The following is a 19362-nucleotide window of genomic DNA, read 5'->3' on the forward strand; positions in this document are numbered from 1 at the left end:
TTCCAAGGTTGGAAACCCCTGTCATAGATCACTCACCATGAGCCAAATCGGCAAGCAGGAAATGTCATGGCATCTACCAGTTCTTACAAAAGAGTTGCCTTTAGGGACAGATCTTAGAACTTCTCCACTCTTCCTTCCATCCCTTAGACTGTTCTAGTCTAGGGAAGAGTGACCAGAAGGAAACCTAGAACTAAGGAGAAATTTCCTGGCGGTTAGAACAATTAATCAATAAAATGGGACTTGCCTCCAAAAGGTGTAGGTGCTCCAACATGGAGGTTTTTAAACAGAGATTTGCCAGTCATTTGTCAGACATAGTACAGGTTTTCCTGCTTTAGCAGGGCATTAGACTAGAAGACCTCCCTTCCAACCCTGTTATTCGGTTAAATTCTGTTCAATCTCAAAAATTCTGAAATTGGATGTTCTATTACTCAGCTTCTAAAGAAGAAGAAAAGGACATTTAGGTGAACAATAGGAAAAGCCAATAGAAATGTACACGGTAGCACAAGCAATTTCCCTTATAATGACATTTGGCAGTGAGGCATGAACCCCATGGGAGGAGAAGGAAAATATATATCAACCGATTAAGGTCAGAAAGAGGAGCTTGTTAGTTCACAGCTCCTGCTTGGTAAGCGAGCAACACACTGCTCAGGAAAGCAGCTTATGAACAGCTAGCTTGTTGAAACAATCTTTCTTCCTCTGTTAACTGAAAAAGTGGATCAATCGCAGGACAACTAGCTTATAGTCAATGTGAACTAAACATCAAGTCCACTGCTATAAAGACAAGAAGTTATGCCGGTTGTTATTGCCTCTGAGATTAAAGAGATGGATTTTTTGTAACATAAATGTTGATTATGCCAATAGGCGTCTATGACAATTTGCCACAGCCAACTCACCACAGCCCACTCGCCATGTCCAACTCACTGCAGCCAATTGACCACGGGACAATTCACCATGGGCAACTCACCACTGCACAACTTGCCACAGGACAAGAGTTACACTAATATTGAAGAAATAGAGGAATAGAATCATTAAAGAAAGGATGTCAAAGGAGAGACAAAATAAAATTAAAATATTTTAAAACTATTTTAAATAATTAAATTGTTGAATTGCCCCGCAGTGAGTTGTCCTGCAGTGAGTTGACCTTGGTGAGTTGCCTGTGGCAAATTGACCATGGCAAGTTGTCTTGCAGCAAGTTGACCCATTCTGTGCTTAAAGTCCACTGGGCCTTTGCCCCAAAGTCCAGAAGCCAAATAGGATGTATGTTAACATGAAAAAAACACCAGTTTTAAACTGCTATAGGTATGAACATCACGCTCTATCTTGATAGCCAATGGCTATCCAGTACTCCCCTTCTACAGTGCCAGTTACATGCTGTGGCAGATTCACAAGCAAGGGATATAATTCCTTAATTTGTCTTTTGTCTCTAATAATAAATGTTATCCTAAAGGTTCTGTGTTGGCTAACATCTAGAGAGAGAGATAAAAATTAGGTTGAGGAATTCCATATGCTTTATGCTTCTTTTTGGTCATAGTTCATCAGATCTTAAGAAGTTAGAATCTTCTTTTTTTAAAAATCTCTTCTAAATATTTTGTGCCATGCATCTTGTTGGAAATTAGTTGCAGTTTCCTGAGAAATTCTGCTTTCTCGTTCCTCAAAAGGCAATTTTGTTGTTTTGTACAACTTTCAGGATTTTGATTTGACTCTGCTTCTCACAAGCCACCAACATTCCTCCTAAATATGAAGCTGCAGAGTTCCACGGAAAAAATATTTGGAAATGCATTATTATCCCTCACACATATACACCCATTTCCAGAAAATCAGAAATGTGGCATTTTGAGCTCAAATATTTTGGATTTGAAAGGCTTTCATGTCAATATCTCAAGTTGTGCTTAAGACAAGTAGTTTGATGTTAAGACCAACTCAAAGGAACTGATTAGTGTGCATAACATTTACTATTTAATTTATCATATATGTTTTAATATATCTTCTTATTTGAGAAACATTATACATGGGTTTTCTTGGTTCTTGTTAACTGAGGGAGATGGACAATGTCTGCTCAGAATATCCTGAAAAATTATTAGGAAATTATTTCAAGGACAGAAAATAAGGATTATTTGTTTGTTCCTCCTTCTTTAGAATCAATCTTTTTATCAGGAAACAAAATGCTACAAAGATATGGCACCCATCTTTTAAAAAAATATAACAAAGCTGTTTGCTCAGAAGGCCAAACTAAGGCAATTTGTCGATGGAATTGTCCACGTTAAACCATATCCAGGGTAAATGTTAGCTTTCCAAATATATATTGAAGGATTATCATATTTATATTATTTATATTATTCCATACTTTTCAGATAAGCAATACCTAACCATAATCCCACTGGTTCTTTTTACAAAAATCCTTGATGTATAACTTCCAATATTTGATAACATAGTTTAATATTCTAAGGAAGTAATAAAAACAAATTAAGGAGAAGCCATGATGTCTTTCATTACACGAGGTTTAAATGTGTTTTAGTCATGTTTTAAAGGGAAATGATAAATGAGTCAGGGTTGAGAGAAGCAAGCAAAGTATCTAAAACCCCCATCTGAACATCTACCACACTAAACATTCTTTTCAATGCCATTTGTGTGCATCTTGATGTTTTTAATTAAGAAATGAACTGGACCATGAAGCATTGCCTGAGTAAATAGAAGTGATTTGTGCTCCGTCAAGAAACCACATTAGACATCTGTGTATTTTTTTTTTTTTTTGCCTGTACATCAATTACACAGATTATTAAAAATCAGAAGGGTCATCTGTAGCCTGGATTCTTTGCAATTCCTGGTACATAACTGTCTTTATAAGTGTTATAATTTATTGTGGGCTAATGCGCAAACCATCTGCTAGCTTTTAAAAATTGCATTAACAAAGTCTGAGTGAAAATTAGACTTCATAATTTGTTAATTGTATGTTCTATGAATTTTTTATAATCTTGCATTTCCTCATATATATGATCTGCCATAGGTAATAATGTTAGAAGACATCCTTTGTAAGAAATAACTTTCCATATTTGTTACAAAAATATAAATATGTTCTGTCTTGAAACAGATCCATCTATTTACGTGCTGATAAACAATAATAAATAATTTATTTGTTTTTTTCCTTTCTGCAGCATGCTCAATATTATTCGGCAATTTGGATCAGATAAATATCTAGATACACAAATTAGATGATTAGGATCTTTAATAAGTGCTATCCTTTGTCAAATGAATAAATTATTATATATGAGAACACTTTGGCTTATATTTCTTTCTGATATAACTAAATAAGTCTACCAAGTTTTAGTTGCTAAGCATCCAATCACAGTAAGAACTGCCACTCTAATTTACTGTGAGTGACAAGCTAGTGCTCCTAGCTTCGCTTAAGATATATTTACACAGTGAACATAACATTTCGGCAGAGGTTAAAAAAAAAAGCAAAATATAATAAACTAAAAAATCAGTCACCTTTTGAAGACTACATAAAGTGAGGACGGTAGTTTTCACAAACTCTGAAAGCCCTTTAGTGATCAAAAAATGTCAGAAGTAAATCCTTGCTTCCAGAGTTATGCAGGTCAGTAAACACCAAGACCAAAATAAGTTCAGGTTTATCCTAGCATGTAGTAGATACCTGGAGGCTTCTTTCAAGAAAATGCATCACTACTTCTGAAGAAATCTCCTGTATCAAAAATTGTTCAGGTGGACCATAGGTACTTATTTATTTATTTATCCTACCAGCTGATAACCCGGCATTGCCCGGGTATTTCTTTATCCTGATTCTGTATTAGACAGGAAAAGCCCTGATGTTGTTGAAAATGTCCAGACCAAATGTAATTTCCAATGTTGGATTTTCCCCCTTACCAAAGGAAGCCTCCTTGTGGAGTACTGTGAAACCATTACCATGGCAATTCCACTGTGCTGTGCAGTAGAAGCCATTTTACAGCAGTACAGTAGAAGTCATTTTAAGGCACAACAGGCTGTATTTTAACAGAACATACACCCTGAGGGGTGTTTGGGGTGTCTTATCCCCACAGTATTTGTTTCCAGAGAGTAAGTCATCTGTGTACCAAGTTTCCTTGAAATTGCTCAAGGCATTCCAGAGTTATGTTGGAACATATAACCATGCATATGCGCACACATACACACACACACACACACTAGGTGACAAAGTTAGAAATTCAGTGTGCAATCCTAATCCAGGTTGCCGTCATGTTTGTACTATTTTAATAACATCGCTATTGTGTCTTATGCTGCTCATACTGGCATCAGTAGAAAGGAATTTCTTGCCATTTCTTCCTTGGAATCCCAAATTATACAAACCTGGGTCAGTTGTAAAGAAGCTGTGTGATAGGTATGCATATTTTTTAAAGAGCTGCTTTGGAATGTATGGGAATGCCTTATAAATCCTCTCTTTAGGAGTGATTAAAACAGCTTTATCAAGACTGACCAAAAGTGCTTCCTGAAGTGTTCCAAAGTTATTCATGCATATTGAGAAATTCAAGAGCAATTTCTGAAGATGGGGGGAAAGGCATATAGTTCCCACCAGTGATGAGATTCACTTACCTTCCCTACTAGTTCGCAAATGTGATTGTGCACATTATGTTAGGGCGGGTGGGCAGAGCCTCCCGCAGCTGCCGCTAACAGTTCACCCAAACCAGAGAAAACTGGCTGAATATCAACTCTGGTTCCCATACATTTCCAAATTTCTTTCAAATGATTTATTAATAGACCAGCAGTGTGGCTCCTGAATGGCCAATCCTCTTGGCTCATTTTGCCCCATGGCAACTCACCTAATAAAGGCATTGCTGTCATCTATATTGTCAGGAAAGTACAAATACTGTTTGCCTAAAGTTAAGCATGGATATATGTCTGTGGAGATTCTGAGTCATCTAGGTCCAGGTCTGAAAAAGAGCTGAAGAAGCTTCTTGGATAAGAAGGGAAACGTCTTCAAAGAAAAACCAGAAAGTCTAGTTGTCTTTTGAAAAAAACACCTCTGGGTAAAGTTGGTGTAGTTCCTACAAAAGAAGTTCTGCAGCATTCTGTTTCAATATGACGCCACGGGGGGGGGGGGATCATAGTGACAGACAGATGGATAGTTGGATGCTGAGTTTTGTAAAATTTAGAACTTTCTATAAATCTCTTGCTAACCTGCAGATTTCATTCTAGTCTGTGGATATACAATAAGAATGTATAGATACATGTTTTCACCACATCAGTCTAAAGAATTTTAATTTTGAAAAATGAATGCCTCTAAATCTGATCGAATATTTTAGATGCATTTGTGCTATGCTTCTTCTAAACTGGTTTGGGAAATCTGAATTGAAATAATCCAGTTCAACAATTTTATTAGAACATGCAAACATAAAATTATTTTTCCAAATTGAATGAAGAATCTGAGTTAATCAATGCCTGATTCTCACAGACCTATTGTTCACTTAATTAAGGTTAATCTTCTGTTCAGTGTTTCTCTTCATAAAAATTCCCGCTTTTATTATTTCTTACACATTTTCTTTACTGGGAAATAACAATTTTGCAAACTCACTTGTATGATGTTAAAATACATGTCAAGGAAAAATCTTAACGTTGAATGTGTTTCATAATTCAGGTTATTATACTACTTTATTTGTGCTTAGAGAAAAGCTCTCTTGGATAGGCTTATTACTGAGCACTAAAATATTAATTTGAATAACAATGATATCCAGCAATTCTAACTCTAAGATATAGGACTGTAACCTTCTTAGTAGAAAAGAAATACATTGTTGTTTCTTCTATTTATTATTATTTCTAATAATATTAATATAGAATTCTCATTTGTTGAGGCCATGCAAAAGGTTTCAGAGCATTATAAATCTTTCAAATTTTGACTTCTGCCCACCCACCCACACCCACCTACACATATTTTCTACAATTATAAGTTTCCAATCCATAGGGAAAAATCAAGCATGGAGACCAATAAAAAGGCAGGGAGATAATTTGATATTTTATTGCTTTCTTTCAGTATCAGGATCCTTTCTCATATGTAAGAATATATTAGCCATTCCTCTTATGGATTTATGATGACCCACATTCAGCACAGATATTGATCCTCTTTCATTTAATTTAAAAGCAAGTCTAAATATTTACCTATAATGCAATATAAACTTTCTTTCCAAAATGCATCCCGATCTGGGCTTCTAAAATATAAGATAGCTGTTTTTACTGTTAAACAAAACTTAAAGTGTGACGGCCATATAACTAATTCACTCAACAACTGCAATCCCAGCATTCTTGGTTGCAGTCATTAAGCAATCATAAGTGGACAGAGTGGAGAACTGCCTACTTACTTCAGCTTCCCTTTAGGTGTAGAAAGTAACAACAAAGCTTTTTGAGATTTGAACTCTTTTTCTGCCTCCTACCAGAGAAGTTCAGTTCTTCTCTATGTGCACAACAGAAGGGCTCTGGTGGCTTGCAAGACAGAGCTCAGCTTTTTCAGGGTCTGAGTTCTCTTTCAACCAGCCCACAGAGTCCTCTCTTCAGGTGCAGCAGCTCTCAACCTTGCCTATCAGCTTCCCCATTGACTTTCTGGGGAAGCCAGCAGATAGGATTGCAAATAGCAATAGCACTTAGACTTATACACCGCTTCACAGTGTTGTATAGCTCTTTCTAAGCAGTTTGCAAAGTCAGCATATTATCCCCAACAATCTGGATCCTCATTTTACTGACCTCGGAAGGATGGAAGGCTGAGTCAACCTTGAGTCATTCAGAATCAAACTCTTGGACAGAGCAGTGAGGTAGCATGCAGTACTGCATTCTAACCAATGCACCACCATAGCTCATTTAATGGGAATTAAATGATCATGGAGCACTTGGGAACCATTTGTACATGCAAATATGTTGCCATGCACCCACACTATGATCATATGACTGCAAGGAGTGGTATCATGTTTTATGATAGCCAAAGTGCTTTACGGGCTGTAAAGCACACTCTCAGAGGCCATTGTAACTTTAAATGGTCATTAAAAAATGGTTGTAAATTGAGGATAATTTTTTTAGCATTGGATTGCAGAGTTAAATCTGCTGAGAATATTTACATTGGGTAATTAAGGTCATACTCTTTCTGAACTATAAAACAGTTCAGTCAATGTGGCGCAGGACAGTGGTTTGAAATCATATTTGTATTTGTTGCTTCTTGGTTTTAGAGTTGTGCAAGCACAAGATATTTGTATTTTAAAACACTAGTTATTGTAAACGTGTGGGTTGTTGTTGTGAGGGAATTGACACGCAGGAGCCATGTGCAAGACAGATCTTTATTATAACACAGGTGACAAGCGATTCAAACGTTCCCTGCAACTGTCAGGGTATTTATACTGGCACTCAGACCAACTGTCAAAACGACCAACCAATCAGGTCGCAGCTGGTATTTGCATATTGAATATGCAACACTAGTGAATTCATAAAACATTCTACTCAGCTGCTACTAATAAATGTATATTTTGCATAGCAATATCTAGCTACTTACTACTGAAACTTTATGGGATGGTATATCTCTCTGTTTCAGGGCAATACAATTATTTCCCTTGCATTGTGGGAAGTTTGACATGTTTCTTTCGATTTAATTTTTTTTTTTTGCCTCTGGCCAAATGTAAACAGCAAGATAAGGAAAGACAACCAGAAGAATAAACCAAGCAGAGACCATTAATGTGGCAGCTGTTTCTGTTGCAGGAACTGTCAACTAAATACAACCATCACAAGTTGATCTAAAATCTTTATTGGCATTTGTATAGCGTAAGTGAAAGTTTTCAAGCAGAAACTACTGGATTTGATGCACATGTATATGCTTTTTTTTTTTTAAAATGTAAAAATGCTAGCATGTATAAATATTGAAACTTAGTTCAGCACCTGTGTTTGCGGTATGAGAAAGTAAGAGCATTTTTATAGCAGGAGAATTTGCTCAGGTTTTTAAATTGTAATTTAATTAAAAATTACCACTAAAAAGGTAAAAACCTATACAAACAAAATCAAAGAAAAAATAGAAAGGACAAAAATAAGAAAAAACAGAAAAGAAAGCAAAAACAATAATATGATAAATAAAAAGAAAAGAAATATCTAAATAAAGATATGTAGATATTTAAATAATATCTTGCCCATTTATCACAAGTATGACTTATCACCTTCTCTTAAAATACAATAAATGACCTTGTCTTCCCACATACCATCTCTTATCAAGAGCCAAGGTGGCGCAGTGGTTAAATGCAGCACTGCAGGCTACTGCTAGATCAGCAGGTCAGCGGTTCAAATCTCACCGGCTCAGGGTTGACTCAGCCTTCCATCCTTCCGAGGTGGGTAAAATGAGGACCCAGATTGTTGGGGGCAATATGCTGACTCTCTGTAAACTGCTTAGAGAGGCCTGAAAGGCCTATGAAGCGGTATATAAGTCTACTGCTATTGCTATTGCTATATTATCTATAAACAAGTTCTGAAATACTTTTAAACAAAATGTTTTAAACAAAACATTTTTAAGGATTACCAGAAATAACATAGCTATTATTAACTATTTTAGTCTTTTCCAAATAAACCCACTAGGTTTATGTCTTTTACTTTTAATAATCTTGACTGAGCCAAGGTGGTGCAGTGGTTAGAGTGCAATACTGCAGGCTACTTACTGCAGTTCAGCAGTTCAAATCTCACTAGGCTCAAGGTTGACTCAGCCTTCTATCCTTCCGAGGTGGGTAAAATGAGGCCCCAGATTGTTAGGGACAATATGCTGACTCTGTAAGCTGCTTAGAGAGGCCTGTAAAAGCACTATGAAGCGGTATATAAATGTAAGTGCTATTGCTATTGTTAAACCCTTCAAACAATGTCTTAGAACTCCATTTCTTTTAATTTTTAATTTGTCCAATGTAATTGAATATGTGGTTGACCTTGGGAAATGGAGGGAAGAGAAGCTGCCAAGCAAACAATCAGAAGAGGTTCAGGTTCAGGTTTATTCAACTTGTATGCCACCCTATTCCCGAGGGACTCAGGGCAGATAACAAACCAAAGGGAAGGGGAATACAAACAGAACAGAAGACAAACAAAATTAAAAACAGAACAACAGTCACAACAGTTTAAGTGGGGCCAGGAACTCATCAGCCCCAGGCCTGCCGGAACAGCCAGGTCTTAGTGGCTTTGCAGAAAGCCAGAAGGGTGGTGAAGGTCCGGATCTCCACGGGGAGATCGTTCCAGAGGGCCGGAACAGCCACAGAGAAGGCCCTCCCCCGAGGGGTCGACAGTCGACATTGGCTAGCGGATGGTATTCGGAGGAGGCCTAATCTGTGGGATCTAATTGGTCGTAGGGAGGTGATTGGCAGGAGGCGGTCTCTCAAGTACCCAGGTCCAATACCATGTGGGGCTTTAAAAGAAGCAGGAGCGCCCAGAGGCTTCACAGTCAGAGAAAGAAACTTAGGAAGGACCTACCCTAATGGATCAAACAATTAAAAGTGGTGGTGAAAAGCCTGTGTTTTCATATTAGTAAGGTTCTATAAATGTTTATAGAACATTTATTTATATTTATGATAAAGTAAAATTAGTTCATATTGTCATGTTTCCTATCTGCTTTATCAGGGAGGACTGATATAGTTTCTCTCAAAATTCTTCAAAGCTTTAACAAGGGGTGCTTTTTTTGTAAATTCAATATTGGAACAATATCCAGGTCACTCTTTTGGTTTGTTATTTATATATTCCTTTTAATTATTGAGACATTAGCTGGTTTCACTTGTATATCCAGTGCAACATCTTTTTCCATATCATTCTTGTAACCTGCCATTCTTAAATCTATGTTCAGAGCAGGCTTTGTCTTCTCAGATAAAATGTACTCCTCTTTCATAACATTTTAGACATTTTCTATTGAACTTAAAATTAACGTCTGTGTCCATTGTTAACAAATATCCTTCAATACATCTGATGTTAAAGTATTTTGCTCCATTATCTATTACTAAGTCAAATTTAAGTCTTCTTCTACTTTATTAGTAATCTTACGTTCCTTCTGGCTCCCTGTAGCATCCAGCCTTCAGACTTTCATTATTTTTAAAGAAGAAAATTGAAAACAAAAACATTATATCCACATGAAGAATTCTAATAATTAATTTTAAAACTTATTTCAAATCCATCTCAATCCTTAGCCCATTTGTTATTTTCCAAAATCAAGACCCTAAACACCTTTTTGCTGTTTATTCTAAAATATTTTGAAGTCCTTAAAACCTGTGTTGCAAGATGGAGGAAATTTATTTATTTTATTTTATTTATTTATTTGGTTTGTCAAGCATGTATAAGAAGGCAAGTATAAGTATGAATATAACATATAAACATATAAGTATAAGCAGGTATATGTATATACATAAGAAATGAGTACAAATAAATGGGAACAGTAGGATAGGGACAGTAGACACACTGGTGTGTTTATGCATGCCTCCTTACAGACCTCTTAGGAATGGGGTGAGGTCAACGGTAGACTGTTTAAGATTAAAGTTTTGGGGGTTTGAAGATGTAAAAACAAGAGTCAGGTAGTGTATTCCAGGCATTGACCACTCGGTTGCTGAAGTCATATTTTCTGCAATTGTGTTTGGAGTGGTTTAGTTTGAGTTTGTATCTATTGTTTGCCCATATATCATTATGGTTGAAACTAAAGTAGTCATTGACAGCTAGGATGTTGTAGCAAACAATTTTGTGTACTAAACTTAGGTCAGACTGTAGGTGGAGTAGTTCTAGGTTGTCCAGGTCCAAAATTTCAAGCCTAGTGGCATAAGGTATTCTACTAAGTCTTCTATCTGGAATACTCTTCTTGTGAAATACCTCTGGAGTCGCTCAATTGTATTAATGTCCGTTAAACAGTGAGGATTCCAGGCAGATGAGTTGTATTCAAAAATTGGTATGGCAAAGATTTGGTATGTTCTGGTTTGCAGTGCAATGTTACCGGATAAGAAACTTCACAAAGTTAGGTTAACAACTCTTAATGCCTTTTTGGCAATGCTATTACAGTGAGCTCTGGGGCTTAGATATTTTGAAATGAGCACTCCTAGGTCAGGGGTGGGTTTCTGCTGGCATTACTGCCAGTTTTGTGTGCCCGCTCCACATACATGTGCAGTGGCCTATAAAAAGGTCTGCTCATGTGCAGAACATTAAAATGTTAAAAAAAAAAATGTCAGGGCAACCAGGGAACCAGTTCAGGGGTGTGACAAGCATGCCACCCTACCAGTTTGGCAACCCAGTCGCCATTTCCACTACCAGTTCTGTTCTGACCCCCCCCTTCCTACACCAAAGCACGCTGAGACAAAGATACTTCAAGAATTTATTAACACAGAGACTAGACCTTGGCAGCAATCCAGCACAGACTAGACCTTGGCAGTAATCCAGCACAGACTAGACATTGGCAGCAATCCAGCACAGACTAACCTTGGCAGCAATCCAGCCTGCCAAGCTAGCCATGATAGTTTCTCCAACTCTAGTAAATATGTTGATCTCTGCAATGAGCGTGTGGAAAGTCATTCCTTTTATAGTCTTGAGAGGAATCTAATTACCACCAGCTGAGTTCAATTATCTCCTGAAACTGCGTAACTGTTCTTTATGCCTATTAGCCCTCTGTTGTCGGGCATCCAAGCCGTTGTCTCCTCCCCACTGCTCCAATGCATGACATCAGGATCACACTCCCTTGTCTCCTCCCCACTGCTCCAAGGCTCAGGCACCTCCTGAGAGCCAAGGTGGCGCAGTGGTTAAATGCAGCACTGCAGGCTACTGCTAGATCAGCAGGTCAGCGGTTCAAATCTCACCGGCTCAGGGTTGACTCAGCCTTCCATCCTTCCGAGGTGGGTAAAATGAGGACCCAGATTGTTGGGGGCAATATGCTGACTCTCTGTAAACCGCTTAGAGAGGCCTGAAAGGCCTATGAAGCGGTATATAAGTCTACTGCTATTGCTATTGCTATTGCTATTACCTCCTGGTGGCCAACCAGCCTCTCTGCACCCTGCTCGGAGTCGGAACCCTGTCTAGGGTCCTCCACATCCTCCAGAGCTGACTCATAGGTTCCCTCGCTGTCGGAGTCTGGTGGCAGTTCCAATGGCTCCTCCTGGGTTCCAAGTTCCACCAAACCAGTGCGAACTGGTAGGAACCCACCTCTGTCCTAGATCCTTAACAGAGTGAGAGTCATCTACCAGGTTCAATCTGCCCAGCTTGTATTTGGTGTTCTGATTTTTGTTGCCGATGTGTAAAACAGAGCATTTGTTGGTTGAGATTTGAATTTGCCAATTGTTCGACCATTCTGACACATAGTCAAGGTCGCTTTGTAGGGCAGCAGCATTGACAGTGGTGTTAAATAGTTTTATGTCATCAACGAAGAGAATGTAGTTGCTTATAATATGATCACAAAGGTCATTTATGTAAATTAGAAAGAGAGTGGGTCCTAGAATGCTGCCTTGGGGGACACCGCTGTTAACTGGTGCAGGGTTTGATACTCACTGCTCTAAAACCTATTGATCCAAAGTTTCCTAATAGCTGAAAAGCAGTTAACAAGCAATTTCAAAAAGCGATTAGAAAAGGAAAATGCCACATCAGTGTCCTTTTGAAGGATGATTTGAGCAAATTGTTGGCTTTTCCATCAAACCTACCAAAGGCTCTGTCTTACAGTTTTCTTGGGAGAGGCAATTGTGTGGAGCACTGGTGGGTGGTCTCCAGTCCTGCCTTTGTCCAGAAAATGACTTAGAGCCTATTTACTCACCAGGTATTCATTCTGTCATTCCGCTCATCTTCAATTTACCATTTCTTCCTCAGAAGTCCAGAATTTGTTTATGATTTTTTGTTTTATGTGTGAAAGTCTAAGCAGTTTCACCAAAACTGCTTTTTCATTCCTGTGTTCAAAATAAGCTCACTCTTTTTCTGCCACTAAAACTGGTATGATTTAATTTTCTCATTCTTAAAATAGAAGAAGATCCTACAAAGATAAGAAATTAACAAAACCGTTGTATAACTGCATTTTATTTTATTTATTCATCTTTGGGAAGAACCTTTCATTGAGAAGCTTACAAAAGTATAGAAAACATGTTGGTGATTAACATTAAAGGAATTTGATGGGAAAAAAATTATATTAGTAACAATAAACCTAGTTAAATAGGTAATTTGCAATCTCATTGAAGCTACCCATAGCATAATGAAAATAATTTAATTAAATCCTCCTAACATGTCAGAGGTTTCTTCAAATGGAAGGGTAATGGTTCATGACATTTGTAAGCTTTTTAATTTCATGCAATATGAACAGCATAATCAGCACCTATTAAAGTCTATCAACTGGCCCAAGTGGACTACCTGCCTTAGATTTGCCTATTCACATTGGGTTCACCTGATTCTAAATTACAGCATTTGCACTATATCAAGAGTGACTACCTGTTTAAGGTGACCAGATTTTCAGATTGGAAAAGAGGGACGCCCTTGACTGGGGGGGGGGGGGGGGGGGGGGGCTTGATTAAAAAAAAATTTTTTTGTCAAAAGGTCACCCCAGGACACTGAAACCAGCATAAATACGAATCTGTTGCCAAACAAAATTTTGATCACGTGACCATGAGGATGCTGCAACGGTCGCTAAGTGTGAAAAATGGTCATCAGTCACTTTTTTCAATGCCATTGTATCTTCCTGATTATTAAAAGTGCAAATTCACTCAGTGTCAATCATGACTCCTGAGTCCATTTCAAAGTATTGTGCATAGAAATTTTAAAAATGGCTTGTTTCAATTTATTTTGGATAGAATCTTTTTTTAAATAGTTTAAGACAATTTAAAAAAAGAATCAACACAGAATAACACTATTTTTAAAAATCATATGCACAATGAATAAAATATTATTTTAAAATACATTTAAAAAATAAAAGAAAAAACCCAGCTCACTTACTAGCAGGCAGGCAGAGTCAGCAGATCTTCGTAGGGATGGATGGAAGCACACAGGGAGCCTATATATACGCAACTGCAGTAACAATGACAATGATGAAGGATTGGATTGAGTTAAAGAATAAAAGAATTCTGATCTTAGAAGGCCATGACCTGCAGGCAGGCTGGCATAATTTCTTACGGAATGAATGACAAACATAAAACGCACAAATACTTTCAAAATCATTTAATTAGAACTTTACTGCAACAATGGCTCAAAATCAAAAAAATCCACTATGTGAAAACCCCAAATTGGCTATCACCAACAGAAAGAACGACACACCCAAATTTTACAGATTGGAACAAAATTCTAAGATACAGAGATCTAATTGACAGACAGGGAAATTTAAAAACAATTGAAGAATTGGCAGATCAGAATATGAAAGGTGACTGGCTAACCTACCTCCAAATTAAAACTAAATACAATAAAGACACTAAAATATATGATATTGAAACAGAACCACACAAATTGAATAAAATTATTCAAAGTCTGGACAGAAAGATGATAGGGAAAATATACAAATTCCTCTTGAAGTATCAAATGGAAGAGGAAATTGGAAACTGTAAAAGAACCAATGATAAAATGGGCACAGAACTTTGGCTATAACATTGAACTAGACAAATGGGAAAAATTGTGGGGAATAAATTTAAGAATGACACTATCAATCCCATACAAGGAAAACCTTGTTCTTTCAATCCTTCCAATATTTTTTTCCTTCATTCCCTTGTCTGTTTCAATATTAAGTACATTTCTTCCTTTCTTCCTATAATTTTTTCCATTTTCTTCCTTATATTCTTTTCCATTTCAACATTGTCTTCCTTTTTTCCTTCCTTCCTTCCTATACGTCTTTCCATTTTCTTCCTTATATTATCTTTTCTGTTTCAACAGTCTTTGTTTCTTCCTTCCTTCCTTCCTTCCTATACTTCTTCTTTCATTCATTATATTTTCTTTTCCATTTCAATATTAAGTGTAATTCTTTGTTCCTCCTTCCTTCTTTCAATCCTTCCAATACTTTTTCCTTCATTCTCTTTTCCTTCAATATTAAGTGCAATTCCTTCCTTCCTTCCTTCCTTCCTTCCTTCCTAAGTTATTTCCATTTTCTTCCTTATATAATATTTTCTGTTTCAACATAAACTGCCTTCCTTCCCTCCCTCCCATCCCTTTCTTTATGTTTTCTTCATGCTTTCTTTTCTTTTTCCTCTGCTCTTTTTAAATCCCCCCCTTCTTCTCCTCCTCTACATTTAGGTTGGATTAGTTTGTTTATTAGTTAAGTCAAACGTTTTAATAAAAGTTTCATCTTTTAAGATTCGTCCAACACATCCAATTGTAACCTTAACAGAATCCCATTGATCCACAGACAGCAGCGGGGAGCCCCAGAAGCCAGAGGACGTTCTCTGCTGGCGGCGCCGCTCCCCCGACATCTCTTCCTTCCGCGGCGAATCCCATGGATTCACGAACGGACTCCACGGAAGGAAGAGAGATCGGGACAGCAGCGGGGAGGCCCAGAAGCGAGGGGACGTTCTCTGCTGGCGGCGCTGCTCCCCCGACATCTCTTCCTTCCGCGGCGAATCCCATGGATTCACGAACGGACTCCACGGAAGGAAGAGAGATCGGGACAGCAGCGGGGAGGCCCAGAAGCGAGGGGACATTCTCTGCTGGCGGCGCCGCTCCCCCGACATCTCTTCCTTCCGTGGCGAATCCCATGGATTCACGAACGGACTCCACGGAAGGAAGAGAGATCGGGACAGCAGCGGGGAGGCCCAGAAGCGAGGGGACGTTCTCTGCTGGAGTCCGCCGCTCCCCCGATATCTCTTCCTTCCGCGGCGAATCCCATGGATTCACGAACGGACTCCACGGAAGGAAGAGAGATCGGGACAGCAGCGGGGAGGCCCAGAAGCGAGGGGACGTTCTCTGCTGGCGTACGCCGCTCCCCCGATATCTCTTCCTTCCGCGGCGAATCCCATGGATTCACGAACGGACTCCACGGAAGGAAGAGAGATCGGGACAGCAGCGGGGAGGCCCAGAAGCCAGAGGACGTTCTCTGCTGGCGTCCGCCGCTCCCCCGATATCTCTTCCTTCCGCGGCGAATCCCATGGATTCACGAACGGACTCCACGGAAGGAAGAGAGATCGGGACAGCAGCGGGGAGGCCCAGAAGCGAGGGGACGTTCTCTGCTGGCGTACGCCGCTCCCCCGACATCTCTTCCTTCCGCGGCGAATCCCATGGATTCACGAACGGACTCCACGGAAGGAAGAGAGATCGGGACAGCAGCGGGGAGGCCCAGAAGCCAGAGGACGTTCTCTGCTGGCGTCCGCCGCTCCCCCGATATCTCTTCCTTCCGCGGCGAATCCCATGGATTCACGAACGGACTCCACGGAAGGAAGAGAGATCGGGACAGCAGCGGGGAGGCCCAGAAGCCAGAGGACGTTCTCTGCTGGCAGCGCCGCTCCCCCGACATCTCTTCCTTCCGCGGCGAATCCCATGGATTCACGAACGGACTCCACGGAAGGAAGAGAGATCGGGACAGCAGCGGGGAGGCCCAGAAGCGAGGGGACGTTCTCTGCTGGTGGCGCCGCTCCCCCGATATCTCTTCCTTCCGCGGTGAATCCCATGGATTCACGAACGGACTCCACGGAAGGAAGAGAGATCGGGACAGCAGCGGGGAGGCCCAGAAGCGAGGGGACGTTCTCTGCTGGCGTCCGCCGCTGCCACAACCTCTCTTCCTTCCGCGGCGAATCCCATGGATTCACGAACGGACTCCACGGAAGGAAGAGAGATCGGGACAGCAGCGGGGAGGCCCAGAAGCGAGGGGACGTTCTCTGCTGGCGTCCGCCGCTGCCACGACCTCTCTTCCCTCCGCGGCGAATCCCATGGATTCACGAACGGACTCCACGGAAGGAAGAGAGATCGGGACAGCAGCGGGAAGGCCCAGAAGCGAGGGGACGTTCTCTGCTGGCGTCCGCCGCTCCCCCGACATCTCTTCCTTCCGCGGCGAATCCCATTGATTCACGAATGGACTCCACGGAAGGAAGAGAGGTCTGGTCTGGGCAGCACGCACAGAGCGGGAAAGGCAGCACCAAAGCCTGGCCGCGAGCGAGGGAGCGCGCAGCGAGCAGCGACACCGGGCTGCTTCCTCCTCCGCCGCCGGCAGCGGCTGCTCCCTCCGGGGCAGGAGAGCTGGGAGCAGCCGCCCGAGAACTTCCACGTGGTTCCAGAGGTTTTGCCGCCCGTTCCAGAGCAGCACAGGGGCTGGCTGCGAACTCCGCAAGGGGGCTGTCTCCTTCCCCCAGCCCAGCGCCTCCCGATTCCCACGGTACCAAATTTAATACAAAACATGATTTACTCACCACCAGTGAGTAAGCGCAGCTGCCCAAAACAAAGACGAAATAAAATGGAGACTCGCGCATGCGTCCTCAGCTAAGGAGTCCAGACAATCAGTGAGCTGGTTGGCCAGCTCACTGATTGGCTGAAGTCCAGCCAATCAAATCAGTGAGCGGCAGGCTGGGCTGCCTTAAATTTGTAGGTGGTAGCATAGAACAGAACGATGAGCCAGCCCAGCAGCTGATGGGCGGGAGCTGCAAGCGCCAAAAAAAGCGTGCCTTTTTAAAAAGCGGGCGGGACGCGGGAAAATGCATCAAAAAACGGGGGTGTCCCGCCAAAAGCGGGACGTCTGGTCACCTTATACCTGTTAGACAAATTGCAGAGGTATTTGGATGCAAATACCTGCTTAAATGGCTAAAATCAGAAAGTTTGATGATAGGCCTTGCAATTTGTCATAAATTCTCTTTTAAGCAATAGATTAATCTTCCATTCACTGAGTTCCTCAAAATTAAATATGAGAGGAAAGGAATTAAAAAGATAAATGATCGTGTGTTCTGTCACTGGATTTTGATAGAATCAGTGCTGTTAAAGTTCATCAGCAACTAAGATGCATGGATGGAGAGGGCTAGCTTTTATGTCTGTGCAATGCATCATAGATTCATTCTGACAAAGTGGAGACTGCATGATCCACTTCATCAAAGTGAAGAGACTATTTGATTTGTTTCAGTGATATGTGTGTCCTTGAATTGCTTAAACTAGTGTTGTGGAAGTAACTCTTCTCAGTCTTCTCCACCAGCACAGAACAAAGTGCTTTCAGGTTCAGTGGTTGTGGGCTTCTTTACAGGGCATCTAAAGTGGCCTAACATGGAAGACCTTGGCCATGTTCACTAAAAGGTGTGATACTGGAAGAAGTGCCTCTGTCATGTATCAGTGGGGATGGAAAGATTCCCCTTGTTGCAGTTGTGGTGCTGATATGCAAACTGTTAGGAATAACAATCACATTTAGACTTATATACTGCCCCCATAATGCTTTGCAGCACTTTCTGAGTGGTTTACAATTCAGCATATTGTGTTAGCATTCCAAGTAATGCACCCATTGAAAGCAGAACTCTGAGGCAGGTAGATTTCTCAAAGAACATGTTTACTAAATACATCATCTAGGCACAGCTGGTGAAAACCAACTCTAAAAGTTCCCACAGTTTTCACCTAATTTTCAAAAAGGAAAAGTTTCGCTTCCCACATGTCACCAGTCACATTGTCCAATGAAAGTGCTGGCAGGCTGCTTGGTCACTCTTCTCCTCCTTTCACAGCCATCTGTTAAGATGACCTTGGTTCCCACAAGAAAACTCTTTGTTTTGATGGATCAGCCAGTCTATCTACTTCCCCCCCTCCCTTCCCCCTCCCAGGGCTTGTGGCAACTATGAGGCAGCAAAAGGTGGTTTCAGCCAGGTTCATTTCAGAGTTGACATATTGCTCCCAGCAATCCAGGTCCTTATTTTACCAACCTCAGAAAGATGGAAGAGTGAGTCAACCTTGAGTCCTGTCAGACTTTGCCTGAAATACTGCACTTTAACCATTGTGCCACAATGTTAAACATATTGTACAAGATTGCCCACAACATGCATTCTCTGGTTCCCTAGAAGATCTTCACAAAGTAACACCGGAAGCGATCGCCTGGATAGCTGAATTGAACATCCAGTTATGAGGCCGTTGCCATATCCCCTTAGAAGTTTTGTATATAATTACATGGATTGTGTACATATGTTTACTTCTCTTTTTCATGTTCTCATCACATGCTAATATATAAGTGAGGATTCCCTAATCCCCTTTATCCTTGCCAAAAGTGGAAGAAGGCTCCTCTCAGTTCTCAGAGATTTCCCTTGGACTGATCATCTTGGGAAGAGGCTATATCACTCCAAAACAGAGTGAAGCTCTTATAAACAAGAAGATTGTCTCACAAAGGGACATTAAATAGGTGCTTCTTTGGCAAAGTGAAGCTTGTCTTTGAAGCTTTCACACACCCCTTCAAAGTCTGTGGGCAAAATACAAAACTGGGAATTTAAAGGTTGCTGTATCTGATTTACAAGCAAGATACTT

General features: G+C 40.5%; 1 protein-coding gene across 1 annotated transcript in view; it reads left to right on the forward strand.

Moving 5' to 3' along the window:
• The window catches only part of SGCD (sarcoglycan delta), a 210391-nt gene that overhangs the window by 65021 nt on the left and 126008 nt on the right, over nucleotides 1-19362 (forward strand). The gene's annotated exons all lie outside the window — the stretch shown is intronic.

The sequence above is a fragment of the Thamnophis elegans genome, chromosome 2 (assembly GCF_009769535.1).
Source record: "Thamnophis elegans isolate rThaEle1 chromosome 2, rThaEle1.pri, whole genome shotgun sequence".
Taxonomy (NCBI): Eukaryota; Metazoa; Chordata; class Lepidosauria; order Squamata; family Colubridae; genus Thamnophis; species Thamnophis elegans.